The following is a 23,310-nucleotide window of genomic DNA, read 5'->3' as shown; positions in this document are numbered from 1 at the left end:
AGTTCAGCTCCAAATGCGCCTTGGCCTTCCTGATTCCATTCCTACACAACCGCACAGCGTCCCTGTACTCTTCCCAGGTTCCTTGTCCCTGCTTGAGTTGCCTGTGTGTTTCCTTCTTGTTCTTCAGTTTTACTAGCAGGTCTTGGCTCAGCCACACTGCTCCCTTCCCTTCCCTTCCCTTCCCTTCCCTTCCCTTCCCTTCCCTTCCCTTCCCTTCCCTTCCCTTCCCTTCCCTTCCCTTCCCTTCCCTTCCCTTCCCTTCCCTTCCCTTCCCTTCCCTTCCCTTCCCTTCCCTTCCCTTCCCTTCCCTTCCCTTCCCTTCCCTTCCCTTCCCTTCCCTTCCCTTCCCTTCCCTTCCCTTCCCTTCCCTTCCCTTCCCTTCCCTTCCCTTCCCTTCCCTTCCCTTCCCTTCCCTTCCCTTCCCTTCCCTTCCCTTCCCTTCCCTTCCCTTCCCTTCCCTTCCCTTCCCTTCCCTTCCCTTCCCTTCCCTTCCCTTCCCTTCCCTTCCCAATCTTTAAAAGCTTACATTGAAATAGTTCATTTAAGACTTACCCCAAATCAGTTTTTTTGTTTGCAAAAATGAATTCAGGTTTTCATCACAATCTGAGGAAAAAAATGGTATTTCAACTTAATCTCCTTCACTCACAATATAAGTACAATGTTCTCCAGGTCATTCATGTCTAATTTGGAATTTCAGGTATGTAGTTATTTTCATCATCTTCTTCAAGAGTAAACAAAGTCAGGCTAAACAATCTTTTCAGAGTGATATCCCAAGCCTCCACTTTGTTGTGATTTTTTCCCGGTGAAAGGAATTTGTGACACTACATACAGAACAAGCTATGCCTTCACTTTTTTAAGAGCGCATGCACCACCTTCTATAGAATCCAAGCTTCATTTAAACACAAATTCCACCTTCTTGAACTAGTTCCTACTTTTTTCTTCTTTCTTATATCTTCTTGTTAGTCGCTCCTACATTTTCTTTTTTTTTTTATTTTCTTTGAATCCATGACCCAGTCCATTCTGACACCTTTCTTTTTCTAACAGCATTTCTATTACACTTGAGGGTCTGCACTTTGAAAAGGTTCATGTATATCCAAGTTTTTCTTCACTCTAAAATGTTCTAAATACTTATATTGCAAAATGTCTGGATTGTAGAAGATTATTTGCTGTAGTGTACTGTTGTGCTGCTTCCGTATTCTTTAGAGAAATTGTTTAATTTTGTCTGTATTTAAGAAACTGAGAAATAAGACTTTATTTATTTAAAACTGAAATCTTAAGCAGTTAGAAAGTTTATTAACTATTTAGTTCATTTTCAGACTTCAGAAGTTATATTTGAAACTGACTCATCCTAAAATCAGCCAAAAATAAAACGTCATAATTCTAAACAAGAAAATATTAATATAAATTATAATTCCATCAATTACAGTAGTTCTCAGTAAAGATGAGATATTCTAATACAAGTAATAAATAAATAATCATGGTCTCACTATATAGGATTTTTTTTTCTTTTTCTCCTAATCCTAGAGGAGAACATATTGATACCTAATTCATTCTAACAGAAGAGGAGACGTAGTGGACTCTGACCTTTTGCTTTCTTCAGAATGTTATGGGCACCAATGATAAGAGTGAATTGAGGTATCAGAAAATATCTGTAAATGTAGAAAATTTCATATCCTGTCAAAATTGAGATATCATTGTGAAATATTGCTTTATGCCTATTTTAGCATTTTTGGGAAAATCTTGAAAATATAAAGTAGTTACACCTGACTTTGAACAGTATATTTCATTTTTACTGTGTTTCTTATCTTATAGGTTTGTATTTCATATTGATATTTTGTATAAAGATCTATATTATAGAATCATAGAATCATAGAATCACTAGGTTGGAAAAGATCTCTTGGATCATTGAGTCCAACTGTTCCTATCAACCACGAAACCATATCCCTGAGCACCTCATCTACCTGTCTTTTAAGTACCTCCAGGGAAGGTGACTCAACCACCTCCCTGGGCAGCCTCTGCCAGTGCCCAATGACCCTTTCTGTAATTTTTTTTTTTCTGATGTCCAGCCTGAACCTCCCCTGGTTCCTTCTTGTCCTGTCCCCTGTCACTTGGGAGAAGAGACCAACACCTACCCTGTCAGGTAGTTATAGAGAGAAATAAGGTCTTCTCTCAGCATCCTCTTCTCAAGGCTAAACAACCTCAGTTCCCTCAGCTGCTCCTTGTAAGACTTGTTCTCCAACCCCTTCACCAGCTTCGTTGCTCTTCTCTGGACACACTCCAGAGCCTCAACATCCTTCTTGTGGTGAGGGGCCCAGAACTGAACACAGGATTTGAGGTGCTGTCTCACCAGTGCTGAGTACAGGGACAGAATAACCTCCCTGGACCTGCTGGCCACACTGTTTCTGATACAAGCCAAGATGCCGTTGGCCTTCTTGGCCACCTGGGCACACTGCTGGCTCATGTTCAGTCGGCTGTCAACCAGCACCCCCAGGTCCTTCTCCTCTGTGCAGCTTTCTAGCCACTTTTCCCCCAGTCTGTGGCACTGCAGAGGGTTGTTGTGCCCCAAGTGCAGGATCCTGACCTTGACTTGGTGTCTCAGTGGCTTGTCTCCTTGTCAGGGGCTGCTCTCCATGGTAAGAAGCGAGACCTTGCTCCTCCCAGGTCCCTTTATTCAAAATCTAGTCTAACATTTATCAAAACTATATGCATACAAAACATGCGATGAACTTGGCTTCATGCTCTGACTTTAATAGTGCTGTTAGGAAGGTGGTGCAACTGCTATTTCTTATGGGTAAGTAGAGTTTATAAGAACAAGTTGATTGATTCCTGCAAGCTGATGTTCTAATTTCTGTTGACAATAGCAGTTTTTGAGCTAAAATAGTGGAAGTTTGGTAGTTCTTTTGTTAGAATTGGTAGTAGAGGAAACAACACGGATTATATTTTGTCTTTTTTTTTGATGTCAGTCTGCCTTAAGAATTGGATAATTATCCTATTTTTTCCACTTCCTTGTTGAATTACTTCTTTAACATGGACTATTGTTGTTGTGTTTTGCCACTTGTTACTATGTTCCTTTGGAAACTGCTTAATTGATCCTGTTGCTGCATCAAGTTCTGTAATTAGGTTCTGGTTCAGTTCCTGTATATTAACTTATCTTGACAATTTGTTTCAGAAAAGAGTGTTTATCTGGGAGTGCTTGTTTTTTGAGGCTTTTAATAACTTATTTTACTTAGAATTCAAGAGTGCAGTCCCAAATATGACTCAAGGAAGCATCAGACATTAAATGAACCTTATCAACCTTAAATAAAGATTTGCACAATAAAGGATCTTCTCCCCGGTTCTTTTTAAAGGAAAGTATTCTGGAACAAATTAAGCACAGGATATGACTGAAGTACTGTTATACCATTGGAGGTGGAGATAAGTTGAGATCAAAAAATAGTAGATAAATTGTAAATAAGCATCACATCAGTAAAGCTGGTCAAGGAAGAAATAAGATGTGTTTAAGTCGTGTGAGGTACCTGAACTAGCTCTCTTGCACCCCTACATGACTCTCCACAGTGCTTTGTAATAATATTAGCTCACAGTTGGCACTGGACTGTGCTGGAACCAACCAGTTACTTTTGTAAATTTGATAAGCCATTAGAAGTAGTTTTCTGACAATGATCACTTGGACTAGTTACTTGCTAAGGCAAGCTCAACTGAGTACAGGCTCAGACAGGTACAGCAAGGTTCTGAGACCCTGCACTGCAAGGTCAGTATGGAGCCTGTGGCCTAATACCAGGACTGGTAGAAATCATTTTTACTGGACTACAGTTTCAGCTTGACCTAGCTGTCATGAAATCTCAAGGGGAAAAAAAAAAAAACCCAGGCTGCTGCAAATGCGGTGGTTTCTTAAATCTACCTATGTGTTGATACTACTACTAAAAAAAAAAAAAAGCTAGGAAAGACTATTGATTAAGATTATTGAACTGTTTTCCTATGACAATAAGAATAAAAGGTGTCCTGAGAGTTTTTCCCTGTAACCCTGTTGATATATGCAGTTTCTTGCCTCATGAGCAAATAAAAATTCTTTACAAAGCAATCACAAATATTTGTGTTTGTCAAGATAGAATTACAGAAGTAAGGCCACTGTTTGGTGGCTGCTGATGAAAAACAGCAAGAAAAGCTGGTAGAGACAGGAGCATAGATAACCTCATTGATGAGGTGAATGAAACTGAAGTAATAGACAAGAAAGTACTGAAAAATGTGTTGTTTGGGATGTGGGGGTTTTGGTTTAGATTGCTTTGCTTTACTTCCCTCCCTCCTCTCCCCAGCCTCCCTTAGCTTAATCATTTTGCATGCCAGAATTCTGAAAGGTGTAAGCACGATTCTAAAAGATATAACTAATATGATTAAATTTAAAAAGTCCTAGCTAACTCTGGTCTCATTTCAATGACACAACTCTGGGCATGTTATAGGGCCCTGACACTAGTTTTATAATATTGAGAAAGAAATTGCATAAGAATTCTCATTTACAATGAAAATTTAAACAAATCCTTTCTTTGCTGAGTGCTTTGAGACTAAGACTGAGGAATATTTGATTCTTTAGTTTTATGTAGTAAAGCAGATTTGAACTGTACTTAACAAGCAATATTGCATTTGAATTGCTTTAGGAAAAAAACCCCTCAGGTTTTATCATTTTATTTCTTGTAATTTAACATGTTCAGAAGTGAAAGAGTTTAGAACATAATGTTCAACACAGAAAACTCAAGTTACGCATTGTATGACATAAGATTTTACATTATGGGAAAGCCTAGGGCGATTGTGCTTTCTAAGATCTTATTGCTGCAACATAGTTCAGGCTTTGTTGTTGAAAATCTAAGTTTAGTCAAAATGCTGCACTTGCTTTTTGGCTTATGATTATGTAAGCAGAAAGAATCTGCAATACATGAGCATGACCTTTAAATACATTACAATTGCATATTGGATTTACACTGATCTTCTACATTAGGGAAGCTGAATGAAAAGATTATAAATTTACGTATCTGCTACCTAGATTACTGAGACTATGTTATTATAAATCTTACAAGTGCTTGAATTCATTGACTCAACACTCAGCTTTTTTATTAATTGTATTACTGTAGACAAAGTGAATGAGGAGGAATATTGTGTATCTTTAAACTTTTTCAGTTATAGTTTCTTTAATTAATGGAGTTATTTGACTCCTTACATTCTTTTTTCTGCAATTTCAAATGCAAATACCTGTGATAACATAGCCATGATAACACTAGTAATTGGATTATGCATTGAAAATACTCCTGAAGTATTACATTTGGTACAAAACTAGATTTAGTAGAGAATCCTAGTAGCCGAGTACCTGCAGGCCTATAACATGTAGTATTACCTATTTTCTAATGTATTATGGCTGACAACATTTTTTTATCTCCTTTTCATTCCCTGCTCTGTTATTTAAAAAAAAAAAAAAAAAAACACTTCCATTTTCTTTTTCTTTAGATTGTTTCTTGGTTTAGTAAGCCTTTATTAAGGATCTCAGTCTCACACAATAATGAACCAGATTATCTGGACTCCATATATCGTAAGAAGATAACCTTCCGTTTTCCAAATGAAACCAAAAAGTATCCCAAGTCTTTTTATATATACTCCTGAACAGGGAATCCCACTCAAAGTAACTGGAGTGTTAAAATTCACATTAATGGGGAATACAGCAGTTAACCAGCCTTAGACTGACACAAAGATCTCACAACATTCGTAATGATTGAGGCAACCTGACGTCGTGCACACTACTTGTAGGAAGACGCCCACTATAATCTGAAAGTATTTCAATAAGGGTGATTGTGCTTCTTTCAGAGTATATCCTGAAACTATTACTTTACATAGAACTGAAAAGATTTGTCTCTTTTCCATCCCTTAATTTCTTTTTATATAAAAAGATGCCATGTTATGGTGGGTGAAGGTAGTATTTTACCTCCAACAGGGAATTTTTAACTCATCCGTGAGCATCAGGAGCAATGAAAATGAAAATTTTGACTGAAGAGTAACAGGAGTAATATGGAAGTGAGTGTGAGTTAAAAAGTATAAAAAAAGGTTAATTTTTAGAAAAGTAACTTTTACATTCCAGGTAAAACCTGACCTTTTAACATAATTATCAAGAACTACATGCAAAGTAAGTATTTTTTTTCTGTTCCCTCACCAGAGCTTTGATGTGGCTTGTGGGTAAGTCATGGATTCACGATTTTTGAGTTCTTGAAAACAGACAGCAGTTATACGGTTTCGTGATATTAAGTACTGTAGTTTTTTAGTCTTTGTGCGTGTTACTAATAGTCTCTTTAAATTCCCTGATTCATTCACAAAAACAGAGACAATGAGATATCTGACACTAAAGAATGCTAGAAATCAGCCAGACACCCTTATGCCTAAGGTTATTGAATAAAATAGATTGTTTTCAGCCAGACTTATTTTAAGATAGATCTACTTCAGAGGAAAAGATAAGGAAGACAACCTTAAAGTTTAAAAATGCAGATCTTTTATTTGGCTTTATGCATGTATTGTTGCTGGTGTTGTAAAAACCAATAAAAATCAGTCGTGTATGAAGCTTAAAAATGAGATTCATCTATATATTTTTATTGAAAACTGATTTACACCATTCTTTATGTGGGGACTTGAAAAACTGTTTTAATTGCACAACCTTTCTTCGACCAGGGATTATTTTTGCACAGTAAAGGATTTCTGAGATCAAATCAGAATGTGTCAGTATTCAGATCCCTTCCTGATAACATATCTTCGTTTTTTTCTGGACAAGCTTGTCATGATATTTACCCAAACAAATGGGTTAGATGCAACTGGTCTGATTTCACTAGCACGTTTAGTGAACTGAAGAGAATGGTGTGCATACTATACTGAATTAGTTAGGATGAGTAGTGAGTGGACAATGAACAATAAATTCAGTACTATTAAGAAAGTTTTTAATGAGTGTTATCCTTGCATGATAAATGTAGGCCCTTACCCTGCCGTTCACTAAAGTTAGTCATTAGGATTATCTCAGCGTATGTTTTGAAAAGCACAGTAGCTGAAATTCACGTAAAATTTTTAGCACAATCCATATGAAAGTCTAGAAAATCTAAACACATTATTTGTTTGAAGTTTAATAAACAAAATGAATAAATTTAAGAAGTTCAGAAATTCTGAAGTCTAAAGCACTTTTTTTTCAGATCCGAAAGCCCCAAAGTTGTAAATCAACATGATGGTACTAAATTTCAGAACCTAGCTGGACTTGCCTTGACTCTTGCTTAAACAAACGTCTAGAAGCCAAATGATGAGTGTCAAACATGTTGGAGCTGCAGCCCTGTGAGTTCCATCATGTCAAGGCCTGATGCTTTATAACAGTATCGTAACTTGAATTTCCAGAATTTTGCCATATTTGGTGTGCTGTGATTTCATATAGTAATAAAATATTGAAAATGTTCATTATCTAAAGCATTAAGCTTAACCTTATCTCACCAAATTTGAGACAATATGATTTGTTAGAGTATTTGGGTAAGTTCGTCAAGTGACTGCTTTTTGAGACTAAATGAAATTTTTATGTAGCAAATTAAGTCACAAGGAGTCAGCAAGAATTCCTACTGAGATGATTTCTTTAAATCATGTTACTTAGCTTATATTTACTGCATACTTCTCTGTCAATGTCTGGCTTTCTTCTTAAGCCAAAACTTTTAAATAACAGTATTCCCAGGATGTAATATATAGCCTATATGTTTTATATATATTATACTCTATAATATACATTCCTTTCTGCTTGGATTGTAGATATCCCTCAAAAGTACCACATACTTATATATCCTTTGCCTCACATGCATGAGTACATAGAAGAAGAAGAATGATATATCTGTATGTGTTGTTGTATTTTGTAACAGAAGAAAAACCAGAAAACATTGTGATTCCGTCTGCAACAAGCAGTCTGGATGACACAGAATGTTTGGAAGGGTGGTGGATCATGCAATTTTCAAATCAAAGATGGAATTGTAGAAACCCCCTGTCTTTAAACGGAGGAAAATTCTGCTTTCAAAAATTAAAATCAAATTGAAGTTTGGTAGTACCTCAGTCTCCCTTGTTAAGCTGTGGTTGTTACACTTTACAGGGTAACGACTTCTAGTAAGATCTAGTAAACTTTACTAAATCCAAGGCTTTTCCAGTAATCAGACTCCATGAAATAGAATCCCTGGAGCTTCTCAATGTAACTGTTTTTATTCAAACCTCAACTAGACTAACAACTATCTAAGTTGACTCTGATCATCGCTTTTGTCTGAGAACTCCAGCTAGCCTTGCCTTATGTCGTGATACTGTGATACTGCTTGCCAACATATCAGAAGACAATTTGGATTGGCCAGTTCCTCCAGGGGCATTATTATTTTCCACCTCTGTAATGAACTTAAAGGTATTTTGTTTATATATAATGACTATCATCTTCAAAATAGCTCTCACATTAGCAAATAAGCATGATCTAAACAGGGATTTGCAGTAAGCTAAAACTACATGCAGGTTTTTTTCCTGTCGAATTTTTTCTCCCCTCCCCCTGGCCTTGCCTTGAGAGGATCTATCATCTCTGCAGCTATCTTACCTCCTGTATCCTTCACAGAATTTGTTGCTCATAAACTGTGAAGCTGGCCTCAGGGTTACAAGTTAAATTTGCTAAAGAAATTGCTAGATTTGTTCTTTCTTACTCTCAGAAGTAATTATAAGTAATTTGGTCACTATTATGTTTAGAATAATAGGGGTCTGTGCTACTGAAATGAAGTATAATGGTATTGTATTTCACTAACTGCCCAAACAGTTTCTAGTCTTGTCAGTCATTTTCCTGCCATGCACATAAACTTTTATGTGTCTCCATATTAAAAATTAGGACAATTTTTTAAGAAATGTCTCTTTATCCAACCGTAGCATACATGAACAATGATTATTCACTCAGCCACAAAGTTTAAGGATGGAACTTTTTGCCAGGGATGGAAGACAGAGCTTTCATTCTGAAAATAGAATCATGCCAGCCTTAAAATGCAAGACCTCTGAAGATTAAGTTGTCTAGCTTAATCAGAAAGAAGACTGAGGGATGATTTCTACATGAATATATATACATATGCACAGAACTATACTGGAAGACAGAACACAGTTGTTTAACTTTGAAGACAAAATGGTGACATAAATCCAGTTAATGACAGTCAACTTTTAGACAAGAATAGTATTAGAATTAAAAATAATGTTTTAATTATGAAATATTTAAATATTGTCAGCATAGTGCAACTTGCAATCATTTGATAACGCAAATCTTTCAAAAGTATACTTCACATCAGAAAATTTTATAGCCTCTGGATATGATTTTAATGGATCTAGGACTGCTTTGGTTCATTTGGACCTTGAAATTTTTTAATCTGTGATTCCCCATTTTCATCATCATCTTTCAAGACTCCTGTGGAAAACAAAATTTAGTTCATTGAAATTTTAATGTTCTTCATACCTGCATCTATAAATTAAACTAGTAGCAAAATCAAATTTCATGCTTGAGAGCTTTAGCTAGTCATCAGCAAAGTGAAGGAGTGTGTTGTCTGATCAGCAATTGCTTCAATATATTTTTTCTCCTCTTCCTCTTAAGAATCAGAGACTAGCTGCACCTACAGACTAGAAGAAAAGATAGATACAAAGACAGCTACAAAATATTTCATCAGTGTATCTGCTGACATGTTCAAGGTTATGCTGATCACCAGATCTTTATTCAAGTAGGAAATATTCCCTGCTCAGTCTAATGGGGAATTTGGAACATTTTTGCCTACTTCTTAATTTTCTTTACACTCAAATGAGTAGATGGAGCTCACACTCTTTCACAAGAAGTGTTAAAGCTGAGCTAAGTTTTGTTATCTAGGTATATTTCAGCTAATAAAATTCTACCATTGTTAAAAATCTTGAGCAGAGGAGTACATGCAGCCCTTCCTTAAATGCCATGACCTACACAGGAGGAAGCACATACAAAGATTACATCTGTGGGCTGCAAGAAGGGAAGTTATCAAACCTTGCAGCACTCAGATCAAAAGACTGGCAGCTATGGTGGCTGACCTTGGAGTGTTGCAGCAGCTTCCTTTAGGACATGTCTTCCTGATGTGGCCTACAATGTGGATATATGCTCTAATATTGTTCTCCACAGCTGCAGAGGGACAATATATTTCACCATGGTCTTCCCCATGGGCTGCAGAGGAATCTCCTCCTGAGACCACCTCCTGCTCCTTCTTCACAGCTGTCTCTCGCAGCTGAAACACAGTATATTTTACCCTTTCTTAAATTTATTATCAATAAGCATCATCTTCTTGGCTAGTGGGCTCAGCTGTGCTCTGAGGTGGGTACATTTTGGAGCTGTCTCCATCTCATGTGGTTGAAGCTCCTGTTATCACAGAAACCATCCCTGCAGCTCCTCCAGTATTACCACCAGTATTGCCTCATAAATCCAATATAGTTCTGCATACAGAACAAAACTGCTAGTGTATGGAATTAAGACAGTTTCTTCATTGCAAAGGATTTACCAAATTCCCATTACAAACAATCATGCTGAGCCCAAATTTGAATTAGATGTATTATATCTAAAGATACTCTATAAAGTTTGAAAGGAATTAAATGAATTCTGCATCAGGATGTTATAAAATAAAGCAGACAGAGAAATGTTTATAATTCTGACAATTAATGTATTATTATTACAAAAGTATCGAAAAACATGATCAACATCTTTGTCTATAAAATCATAGTTGATTATGATTTCAAGCAGTAAATAAACTATTTAAATTTGAGGTTGGGTAGGGAAGTAAAAAGCTGTGTTCAGAAAGCAGCTCATACGTTTCCACAAAGTGCCTTAGAATATGCCTTTGCTTTTATTTTTCATATTTTATTTTTTTATCTTATTTCTGGCATAAAGGAGAATGTGGGCGTCACAGTCACTTTAATCTCTGAAGACAAGAACCAAGATGTTTCTTCACATCTTGCAGTCTGTGAGAATGTGTGACAGATTTGCTCTCTGCATTCCAACTGGCTGAAATCTCATCGTTTTGTCAAGTTTCTTTCAGTCTCAAGCCTGGTATCTCTTGTGGGTTGAGGACTAGCAGTCTTATCTAAAAGCTATTGCAGTTGACAAGAACCTTCTTGTTAGATCAAGAAACCTTGGAAAATTCATTTTGAGAGGTCAGTAAAACAGGCAGTAGGGTACAGAGCTTAAGCCTTTGAGGGCAGCAGGAGACTAATAACCTCATGCTGTCTTGAACGCATACTACAGTAAGATGCCTTGTGATTCTTTCCATAAAGAGAATAGGAAACACAGTGTATGGCTTTCTGCTGATAAATGTAAATTTTTGTAAAGGGACAATGGCTGATAATACAAAGAGTTAATAGAAAAGCCTATCATGGAGTACCATGTTCTGTAATCCAAATGTATTTTGTTGGTGCTATCAATAAAAATGTTCAAAATTTTGATAAAGATTATAAGATAAGTGAAGTTTATGTCTGTGAAGTTCTCTTTTTTTTAGGTATTATTGGTTAAAAAGATAGGTGTACACTTAGATACAGGACCATCATGCTCAAGTCCTGACAGAAATTATGTGTAATTCAGTATTTTTCTTATTTCTGTAATTGTTCAGTGCCGTGCTTGCAATGTAGTTACAACATTATTGGTAAAAACTCATAAATTTAATCCAAACAAATCTTTAGGAACCAAAACTGCTTCATTTGAGGGCATGCTTTATTTTTTTGTTACCAACTCCTTTGGTTTTTTGGTTTGGTTTGGCTTCAAAGTGTATCTGTAGGTAATGATCCAATGGCAATTTTTTTAATACTTTTAACTAAAGAGAGAATTAAAGCTCTCAAATACAGTAAAAGTAATAAATATTCCATCACTTGGGAAGAAAAAAACTACTCTCCACATTCAGGGAAAGTAAGTAAAGTTAAGATATGTGTTCATAATATAAGTTTTATTAATTTTATCTTATTTGTTCTCTTAATTTGATATTTGTTGCCTGTGTGTAACGTAAGAAAATAGAAACATGAACTATCTTCTTATGAGCACATCTGGAGATAACAAAGACGAGCAAAAGACTCAGAGTAAGGATAAAAAGACTTATATAGCTGTAAGTGTGGATGAGTTGTTAAAATGGATAAACTGTATAACTTACATGTCTGAATGAAGGGAAATAGAAAGGGAATTTTCATTTTTTTTAAGGCAATTCATCAGCATAACATAAAGCCACCCTTGCTGTCATAAGAAATTGGGAAGAAGTTGGCCTTAATTGGCAAAGGCTTACTGAAATGAGTGTTATTGCCACTATTTATAAAAGCTGAAAGAATTTTGTGCCACTTTTACGAATTATTTTCTTTTAATTTAATTTATACTACTAAGAACATATTGAGTATTATTTTCCCATCTTCAGAAATCATGCGTATTGTGTGAACATCACTTAGTGGGGAATGATCATTTGTGTATTGTTTCAGTGATGGTTGAGGCAAGATTGCAGATTAACTCTTGTGATTTTTAATAAGTAATTTTCAAACAAGTTATAATATCATTTTCACATGTGACACATAGCATACCTGAATTAATCTTGTCTATATCCTTTTGACCTAAATGAGGACTTTTGTGCTCATTTGCTTTTCCAGTTCTGTCATCAGATCTAATGAGAGATATTAATTCTCTTTACAAGCCTTCCTTCAGTGTCTAGCTTGTGTCTTTGTACAGCAGAATGGTAAATCTGAATTTAATACATTGGAATTCATTGTGGCCAGAAACATGTATGTAAATGTCAATGCTGAAGCTTAACCTTTTTCTAATATTGTCAGCTATACATTGGCACCTGGCTTTCTTGGCCTGTTTTCTGAGAAAATGTAAATGCTTTAGCCCTCCTGACAGGGAGTTTTGGCATACATAATAGACGAGAAAGACAATAATGCACAGTGCTCCTGTAGTGTCTAACAGAAGTAGCAGACAGCCCAAAGCTTTGTGCTTATCTGCTGCTTTTATTCAGGAGCCAAAATGATGTTTCCTTCTGTTCCCAACTGATAGCAAGTGCAAAACAGGCAAAATTAACTTAAGGCCAACTGCATACCTATCAAAAAAGAGGAAAACATTACTGATTGGCAAGAAGGTGGTGAAAGTATTTATAGATTTACTAAGACTAAAATGCATAGAAATCAAAGCTAAAGGAATGGAAAACTGAGTTCTAGGGAAAAGGAAGAGAGAAGCCAAGAAAGGACATAGGAAAAAATGAAGCACATGAAGAACGTAAGATTTTATTTTTTTATTATTTAAACAAGGTTCTGAGAGAAAGGGGTTACTTGCTTCACTCTAATGGGAAATGTTCACCCAGTTTATTTCCCTACAGCAGTCTTAATAGTGGGGAAAAAAAAAAATCTTATGTTGTTGCTGCAGTACAAGTTTATTTTCCAGTTTCAAATTAGGAGTAATAAAACAGAAGAGATTTCTACCCCTTAGCCTTTGCTAATTATTCAGTATTTAGTAAATCATCATATGTCTCCTGTGCGTATCAGCCTTGGGGAATTCCAGGCTAAAGATGTTTAGAAATTTCTCTTTGAATAATTTGTCATAAGACACTATTAATTAGTTGCAAAATGCAACTTGTTAGGGCATATACAACAAAGAAAGCTAGGATTGAAGCACTTTGGAAAAATTTGCCTCTCTTTTCCACATTCCACCAATTTGTCTTTCCAGTCTAAACCTATGAAGACACACTTAAATTTGCCTGTTATCTTGCTTCAGAAAGATTGTTGGGTTTCTGACAAAGTCTTTGGACACTTTTAGAATGCTCCCAGTGGAAAAAAGTTCTGAAACTCAAAAACATTGCAACAGTTAGAAAAAAATTCTAGTTCAGTTCTGTTCTAGATGACTACACATGGTCAAATCCATAGGCCTATGAAATTAAATGTCCTTCTCCTTAAAGGGATTTCTGCATATGAATAATTCCCACTAAAGTTGGTACTGAAAGGAAGAGTAGAAAAAGGCTTCCGAGAGAGTGAATTTACTAGTTGTGTCAGTTTGCAACTGCAGTGTTCCTGCAATAATGTAGACTTTGCATTCCATGGAATTATATCAATCCCTTGTGTCTAAGATGAGAAATTTTGTTGTTTTTGTGACACAGTAGAAGGAGCTTTCAGCTGTTAGGATATTACATCATATAAATATTATCAGTTTATTTTATTTGTTTGTAATATAGCAATTAATTACTTGACTGGCTAAAGGACAGGAAAAGTGTTATTGAAAATTCTAGTGTTTAAATCACAGAATTTTTTTCTGAAGAAGTAAAGATGTGCCCTTTACCTTCAAGAAATAGCATTAATATGTAAAATAACATTACTATATAACATGGTTTAGTTCTCCTGGATGGTTGTACTGGGAGACACTTCCTAAATGAAGGCTTACCGATTTGTCAGATGTGGCTACAGGCTTGGGGATGAATGACTGGAAAGCTGTCCAGCAGAAAAGGCCCTGGGATTGTTGGTTGACAGCTGACTAATCATGGTTGGACTTGATAATCTAAAGGTCTTTTCCAACTTAAACAGTTCTGTGATTCTGTGATTCTGTGATTCTGTGATGCTGTGAGGTGCCTCTCCAACAAATTTTTGTATACAGCATTAAGGATTTACCTATATGCAATTAACCATTCTTCCCGTCTGGCCTCATAACCAGTCATTTATTCATAAATTGTATACCCGGCACTGCAAAGAATGCTGGTGGATAAAATCTGAAACTTTTGTAAGGCAGCTGTGATTTTCTGAATATTGCTGTCCTGTCCATAGAGCTAGTGTAGCATACAAGCTCATCATGAAGTTGTTTTAAGGCAGTGAATTTATGAAAAATTATTCCCTCTCTAGAAAATCACTAATAATGGTGTAATACAGCTGACAGCTATAATATCATGATGATTTCTCTTCATATTTGTTTTGTGTTGTTTTAGTTTGAACAACAGATATTATGTGGTCAAGAAGACATAATAAAATTACAATATGTTAATGTCATGAATATAGTGAATCATAATATTTTTCCATTCTGGTTTTCCACATATGCTTATCTTCAGCCATGTCTCTATCCTTTCTGATATACAGTGATATGGAAGCTGTGAAACTCAGTATGTATAGTTGGAACAGATATTTACAAAGTGCATAGTTTTGTAGTTTGTCAGTAATATTAACTTTTATTGTGATTTTTGATAAAATTAAGACTTGCCCCTGGTGTTACTCTGTCCCAGATGCAGAATCTGCCATTTGGAATTGTTAAATTTCATCACATAAATCATTAGTCAATTCTTAAATCTATCTAGATCCTCCTCTGCAAGATCTCTTGTCCCCCAAGAGAGTTCACAGCACTTCACAGTTTAGTATCAGCAGTAAATTTGCCAATGGTATATTCAAGTCCTGCATCCTCATAGTTGATAAATATATTGAACAGAACTGGCCCTAGAATTAAACCCTTAAGGGACACTGCTGGCAACTCATTGCTGGCCAGATATAGCCCCATTCACTACCATCCTTTCAGCCCTGCCCTTTAGATAGTTCTCCACCCACCAGACGGTGAACCTACCCACCCCACAGTTGGACAGATTATCCAGAACAATGCTGTGGGGGACAATACAAAAGCCTTAAAAACATCCAGAATAACAGCATCCACCACTTTCCCTTCATCCACCAGGTGGGTGACCTTGTTATAGAAGGGTATCAAACTAGTTAAAAAGGGCTTCCCCTTGGTGAACCTCTGTTGACTGTGCCTGATCACTGCATTATCCTTTTAGTGCTTTTCAACAGTACCTCGTATTATCTTCTCATATTTTTTTCCAGAAACTGAGGTTAGGCTAACAGGTCTGTAGTCCCCTGAGTCTTCCCATGAGCACTTTTTTGCAGATTGGAACAACACTGACCAGATTCAAGCAAGCAGGGACCACCCTAGACTCCCGAGACCTCTGGTGGGTGAATGAGAAGGGTCCTGCCGTGACATCCACTGGCTCCTTCAGTACTCTGGGATGAATCCCATCAGGCTGCATAGTCCTGCAAACATTCAGCTGATACAGCTGGCTCCTCACAATTTCAGTGTCCACAAATGGAAAGTCATCATTCCCACACTTGTGGTTCTCTGACTCAGGGGGTTGGACAGCACAAAGTCTGTCAGTGTTATTAAAGACAGACACAAGACCAGCACTAAATGCCTCTGCTTTTTCTTCATCACTATTGGTCAGATAACTGTCTTCAGGAAGTATTGCTCCAATGGTTTCTTTAGATCTATTCTTGCTATTAACGTATTTTTAAAAAAGGCCTTCTAGTTATCTGACACAATACTGGCTAGTTTCAACTCTAATTTAGCCTTTTGTGTCTTCTCCCTGCATAGACGAACAACAGTTCTGTAATATTCCTGAGAAGCTTGACCTTGCTTCCAGAGATCATACAATTTCTTTTTTCTTCTTGTGGTCCATGAGGAGTTCCCTGTTCAGCCAAGATGGTCTTTTGCTGCTTCCTTGATTTTCAACATAGTGGAATTGCCTGCTTCTGTGCCTCTGAAAGGTATTTCTTAAATACTGATCAGCACTCATGGACTCCTAAGCCCTCAAGTCCCTTGTGGCCAAGACAGCTATGTACCACCTCATCTCATGAGTCCTCTATTTAGAAATACTAAGTCTAGGAGGACATCTTTCCTAGTTGGCTCACTGAGTACTTATAACAAAAAAATTATCTCCTACAAATTTCAAGAATTTATAAGGCTTGCACATCACAGTAGTATGGTACTGCCAGTTCATGTCTGGGAGGTTGAAATCTCCCATAAGCACTAGGCCTAATGATCCATCCCACAAATCTACAGTCAGAGGCTCTCAGCCACATTATCACTAAATGTAAGTTTTGTACAAACAAACCTCCACCTTTTGTATAGCATGACACCTCCACTTCACCTGCCCTGCCTGAACACCTGTAGCCCTCCATCCCAGTACCCCAGTTATGGAACTCATTCCTCCAAGTATCATGAGTATAATTTATATTATAGCTGTGGGAACTAATCAGTGCTTCCAGTTAATCCTGTTTGTTTCTTATACTGCATGTGTTGATGTATAAGCATTTCAGATACAATCCTGAGCCCCTGGTGTCCACAAAGCTGGAGGGCAGCCCTGCAGAAAGGGATCTGGCCGTTCTGGTCAATGGCAAGTTGAACATGAGCCAACAGTGTGCCTTGGCAGCCAAGAAGGCCAGCTGTGTCTTGGGGTGCACCAAGTATTACATTGCTAGCCAATTGAAGGAGGTGATTGTCTCTCTCTACTCCACACAAGCGCAGCCACATCTTAAGTACTGTGTGCAGTTTTGGGTGCCGCAGAAAAAAAAGGGTATAAAGATGTTGGACAGTGCTCAGAGGAGGGTTATGAAGTTGGTGAAGGGTTTAGAGGGGAACCGATATGAGGAGCGGCTAAAGTCATGTGGCCTGTTCAGCCTGGAGAAGAGGAGACTGAAGGGAGACCTCATCATGGTCTATAGATTCCTCACAAGGGGAGGAGGAGGAGCAGGCACTGATTTCTACTCTTTGGTGATCAATAATAGAACCTCAGGTAATGTCAGGAAGGCATGCCAGTGGAGGGTTAGGTTAGAAGATTCTTTACTGAGAGGATGGTGGAGCACTGGAACAGGTTCCTTAGGGAAGTAATCATGCCTCCAAGCCTGACAATATTCAAGAAGCATTTGAACAACACCCTCAGACACATGATTGTCCTATGTAAGTACAGGAGTTGGACTTAATGATCATTGTGGGTCCTTTTCAACTCAGGACATTCTATGATTCTCTGACTAGCTTACCCGCTGCAATCCTGTTGTATCTCTTCCCCCATCAATTCCAGTTTAAAGCTTTCTCAATCAATCCCACCAGCTTACACTCAAAGATGTGCTTCCCACATTGGAACAGGTGGATCGCATCAGGCCTCAGCATACTTTGCTCTTCCATGGTTTAAAAGTTCAAAGTGCTAGGCCTGGAGGCAGGTATTGGTATCTTGGGCTTGCCTGTTTCTTCCAAAGTCTCTCCTATTACTGGGAGAATTGAGGAAAACACTACCTCTGCTCCTGAATTTTTTAGCATTCTTCCCAAGGTTCTTAAACCTTTTTGATCTATCTCAATTGTGTCATCGTTAGTACCCACTTGAAAGAGCAGGAATGAGTAGTAGTTTGACAATTGTGCTAAGCTTTTCAGTCTTTTGGTCACATTTCTAATTCTGGCCCATGAAGGCAGCAAACTTCCTTGAAAAGAAGGTCCAGTCTACAAAAGGATGCTTCCATTCTGCATAGGAGGGAATCACTGATGGCAATAACTTGCTGTTGATTCTTCTCAGCTTTAGTCTTAATGAAGGCTTTGTTGCGAGGGGCTGTTCTCTGTTGCCTTGGCAAGTGTGCTTGCATTAGTTCCTCTATCTCATTTAGTGCTTCATGCTGTTCAGTAAAAGTATCTTAGAGGGTAAGAAGGGATTTCTCTTACAGCCCCATGCTGTAACTTTCTTCCACCTCTCCCCATCCCTTTTAACACTGCCTTCTTCCTGGCACAAAACATATCTTGGACCTGCCTCAGTAGTAGCAATGCTTGCATGCATTAGAGATGACAGAGAGGTCAATTTCCTTTTTAGACTCTCAAATACTCCTCCATCTGCCCATCTTCTCCTGTAATTCAGCCACCAAGAAGAGCAGTTCACCTGTCTAGTCACATCTCGCACAAACTTGCTTGCAGTCACTCAGCACCCCCAGGAACACTCCTTTGCACATACCACAGGCAGAAAATTGTGTGGTCACACTCTTGAACAGGAGCTCTGTCTGTGTGGCTGTATTGATTCTACCAGGTGCTAGAAGATCGGAAGAAGCAGAGGACACTGCTTTTTGTTGGGTGGTCATCATGCTGCTGCATACTTGCCAGCTGCCACACTTACATTCTTGTCCTCCTTGTACCTGCAAATATCTTTCACAAGGATGGGTTCTATAATTTTTCCCAGGAACTAAAGTGAAACTAATTGGACTATGTTTTTCTGAATCTTCCACTTCACTTCTTTTTATAGCAAAATAATGTATTATTATGAATACTTATTTATACATCTATTTTATCACACATGCAAGTAGAATTTCAGAGAGGAATAGTTTATGGTTCCATCTTCATATGAGTGTTCCGATGACACGTTAATGTGACAGGCAAAGATAATGTATTAAATGTCTTCTTGCACTTAGAAGACAGTGAAAAAAAAGTAACTGACACAATATTTTGTTCCAGGTGGGAGGAAAAAGCAAGAACTTTCCTGACCCTTTACTACCTGGTTAAGAATTTTACTGACAGAATGTTGGCACCAGTTGTGGAAGAGCTGATCAACCTCAACTCCATGTAAGTGAAGTCTTAAACATTTGGAGGTTCATTTCAGATTAATTTTGTAAAGCCTGCTGATTTCTAGCAACAAACATAAGTTAAAAATGCAGTTTATAAGACATTATAGAGCACTTTGGTTTCCCATGTTGTAGAATTCAATTTCCCGTTTAAGCACATTTTTAGATTGGTGTGTAACTTTATCTCTTTGTAGTGTTGTTTTGCAAACTTAATGATATCAGAGTCTTATATTTGTCTTCCTTTCTAGACAACTGAAAACACTCACTGAACGAAATGCCAAATTATTATAAAAACTAAATATAAAACATGAACATATATGCATATGCTCAATGATCAAGAAGACAAAGTGGTGAAAAAACATTTAAGGAACATTACCTTGGTTATAATTAAATAGACCTTCCTTTGTGTTGCATTTCTTGTGGAAGTAAAAATGGGAGACAATCATGGATGAAAGACAGAGTCATAAACCTTGCGTTCCCACAGTTTATAGGAGCACAGGTGGCAGCAGTGCTAAAACTATATAGTAAAGAAATTATAAACACACTTAAAAGAAAATTTGCAGAGAACTTCTTAATGTAAGTACGTGGAAGGAATCGGCTGTGTTAAAGCACACCTGTCATCCTTGTAGTCTTAGTTTTTTATTATTCACAACCTTCAGCAACCCAGTTCAACTTAGGATAATTTATTTTCCTAGTATTCTTTCCCTGTAAATGTCAAAAAATGTTACTTTTCTATAATTAGTAGGAGCTCATGGAGAAGATAAGAGCAAGATATTTTTTTAGTTTGTCGGATCCTTTGCTTTTTTATTCACAGTATAAGTGAAATTCTGTTTTCCTTTTTGAACAACTGTTAAGAAACCTGAAGGATACTAGTCAGGGAAAAGGAAGAAATAGAAAAAGAGCTGTGGTGACTGTGGATTATCAATAAAAGATGTTCAGGTATCAGAGAAACAGGCAAGATACAATATTGAAAAAAAAAATTAATCTCTGAGAACATGCTAGTGTCTCTTCAAGATAAGCTCCTAGCTCATGTTATTACAGTACTTGAAGGTTTGGAAATTGCTCAGAATGTTTATTTTTAGAGCTATTTGCATAGACACAGTCTAATAAAGGAGCCAGATTCCTCTCAGTGGCTGTGTTAATCTTGGATCACCAGTTGCTGTACTGATTATTACAAATGCTGATAAAGTTGCATGGATGCTTTGTCTTATTTGTCCACTGCTGGCCAAATCAAGTTGGGTTATGATTCACATACACTATGTGCTACATAAACCTAAATCTTCTCAGGTTCTCAGATTTATTAAATAAAATGTGTTAATATTCTTTAAGAGTTCTTTTTATATAAGGCATAGAGGAAAAAGAAACAAGGTGAGATATTCTTCATTCAAACTGAAAATAATGTTTATGTGAGCAGTTACTTTTCCTTTAAAACTTTCAGCTAGCAATTTTGCTCTGTATGAGTGTTTGATGTGTGACTTTAAATTTTCTGGAAGACTGAGAGCATTCCTTCAGCTATTTGGTGACTGACAGCTGCATTTAGGAAACCCCTCTATTATTTATAGGCGGCTTATTTTCTCCAAATGTCTATTATTCTTTGAAAGTGAAAAAGACTGCAGCACAAAGGGCTTTTATTAGTTCTTCCTGCTAAAGATGAAGACAAGTGATGCTTTAAATTAAAAAAAAACAAACCAAAACCAGACTTTGCGAAAGGCAGTTCTTTGTTATTATCCAATTGCTGGTGAGAGGAAGCAAATAATAAGTAGGATCCCATCTGCCTTAAACATACTGTGGCATTTTAGGGAAATTATGAGTAACTGTAAAGTTTGGGTAGAATAAAGAGAACATGCTTTGAGCCTTATCAAATCGTAATTCTTAATGACTTTATGTGGTATCCTAGGAGAAATTAGAAAGGGAAAATGTCTTTGAGTTATCTGTTACAGTAGTGCTTCTTTTTATGGCAAGATCTCTTTTAAAAGCTCCATTTGCCACCACTCCTTATGTTTAAGGAAGGTCTTTCAAGATAAGCAACCTATAGCAGAAAGAAACAGCTGAAAAAGGGATAAAAAGTCATCAGGTTTCTTGAGATGCACTAAAACAGATGATAGTGAGTGCTATCCCATACCAAAAGATCGTATTCATACATGGTATGCAGCAGAGCTGCCTTGATTTCTGCATCAAGTCTAGTATAGCTCCTAAGTGTTAGCAATGATCTTCCCAGTTTTTATTTTAATATATCTATATGTAGGTTTGCCAACATCCAGTAATAGATGGGATACATACCTAGAGAGTGGAAATCTCAGACAGGAGATCTTAGGCTTGAAAGCAAATACCTCGTTAACCTTACTGAGTCCAAATAGGATGGCTGTGACTATTGCCTGTCCTGGAAACTGGTAGCCCTGTTTAATATACATAAATTTTACAGTTTCCAGCTAACTGGGGTTTGCTAACCTTTTGCAGTTGCTAGTAAAGGCAATTAATTTTTGTCTGTTTTCTGGCACAAATTAGCAACCTTTAGATCTTCACAAGGCAACCCTACTAAACCTGGAAGCTTTTGCTACTGACAATAATTTGTGGAACAATATGTCTTTTAAATGCATGATCTTATTGTCTTCTTAAAGCAGAATACCTTCTACAGCTGTTTAACTTGTATTTCGATATTATGAGACTGGACAAAGAAAGAGAAAGAGTTGTTCTAATTCTCAAGCAGAAAAATATTTCTGCTTCACAGATACTTGGATATTAAGCAGAAGCAATGTGAGGATATATTGGAGATTTCCTATTTCTTCAATGACATGCAAGGTTAAATTATCAGCAGTACTTCTGTACCATAACACTAAATTTTACCAGTTGTTTCATCCATTCTATTTACAACATGTGAAAATTCTGAGGCTCACAAACTCATCTCAAGATCAAAGATGCTGTCTAAACTACTGGCCTACACGCAATTTCAAGCTTCTGCTTAACAGTGCTGAGCACTCTATTATGTTTTGTAGAACATGTTAAGCTGAAGAAATACTCCAGTCATGTTTGAAGAAGGAACAATCTTCTGTCAGTTGGTGACTGTGATCACAATGTTTAGTTTATTGACACTTGTATGGCACTTAAAAACACTGGGAATTACTTCTTATCCAGGAAATGTATTTATGTGGCGTATCAAATGACCAACATTTCTGAAGTGGAAAAACAAAGCATGAAATTATCAGAGTCTGTAAACACTATGATGGGAAAAAAAGACCTCAACATTTTGATTTGGAATGTGAATGGTGTGCATATCCCTTTGAGGATATGATCACTTACACTAGTTTTATTTTACTTGTTTCTTATTTCAAAGTGAAATTATAAATTTAGAAAAATCACAATAATGATGTAAAGCAGGTAAGTAGCATCTTATCTTTTTAACAGCTGCTATGTAAACTGTACCACAAAGGTTGCTTTACATTTTAAACACAATGTTTAAAAAGTTCAGGAAAATCAAGATCTATCCAAACCATTCCTATCCAATGTGATATCCTTGATAAGAAGACTGTACGTAGGCAACAACGTGTGTACTTGATCACTCTGACTTCAGAAAGTCCTCTGACACAGCTTTCATAGTATCGTTGTCGCTAGGTCGGTAATACATGAACTAGACAAGCAGACAACAATGTGTATTTAAAACAGCCTAGACTTGCTGTGCTTGCTGTGCTGTGATCCGTAATACAAAGCTCAGATGGAGATCAGAAAGAAGTAGTGTTTTTCAGGGAACAATACTGTTAACAATACTATTTAATGTTCTACACTAACGTGAATAACGGTACAGATTTTGTTCTCACCATGCTTGCAGATGACACAAGATGTTCATGGAGCAGTCAATCTGCTAGGGATAGGGTTTCTGCTCAGATGAATTGTCTGACAGGAACCCCATGAAGG

General features: G+C 37.0%; 1 protein-coding gene across 19 annotated transcripts in view; it reads left to right on the top strand.

The window, feature by feature from the left end:
• PTPRD (protein tyrosine phosphatase receptor type D) overlaps window positions 1-23,310 on the top strand; it is a 928,191-nt gene that overhangs the window by 30,578 nt on the left and 874,303 nt on the right. For all 19 annotated transcript variants that reach the window (XM_054055286.1, XM_054055289.1, XM_054055284.1 and 16 more), the window contains exon 2: window positions 19,295-19,402. The gene's annotated coding sequence lies outside the window, so the exon portion shown is untranslated. The remainder of the gene's footprint in view (window positions 1-19,294; window positions 19,403-23,310) is intronic.

The sequence above is a fragment of the Cuculus canorus genome, chromosome Z, assembly GCF_017976375.1.
Source record: "Cuculus canorus isolate bCucCan1 chromosome Z, bCucCan1.pri, whole genome shotgun sequence".
NCBI lineage: Eukaryota > Metazoa > Chordata > Aves > Cuculiformes > Cuculidae > Cuculus > Cuculus canorus.
Note: the sequence above shows the minus strand (reverse complement) of the source record. Positions and strands in the feature narration are given on the sequence as shown.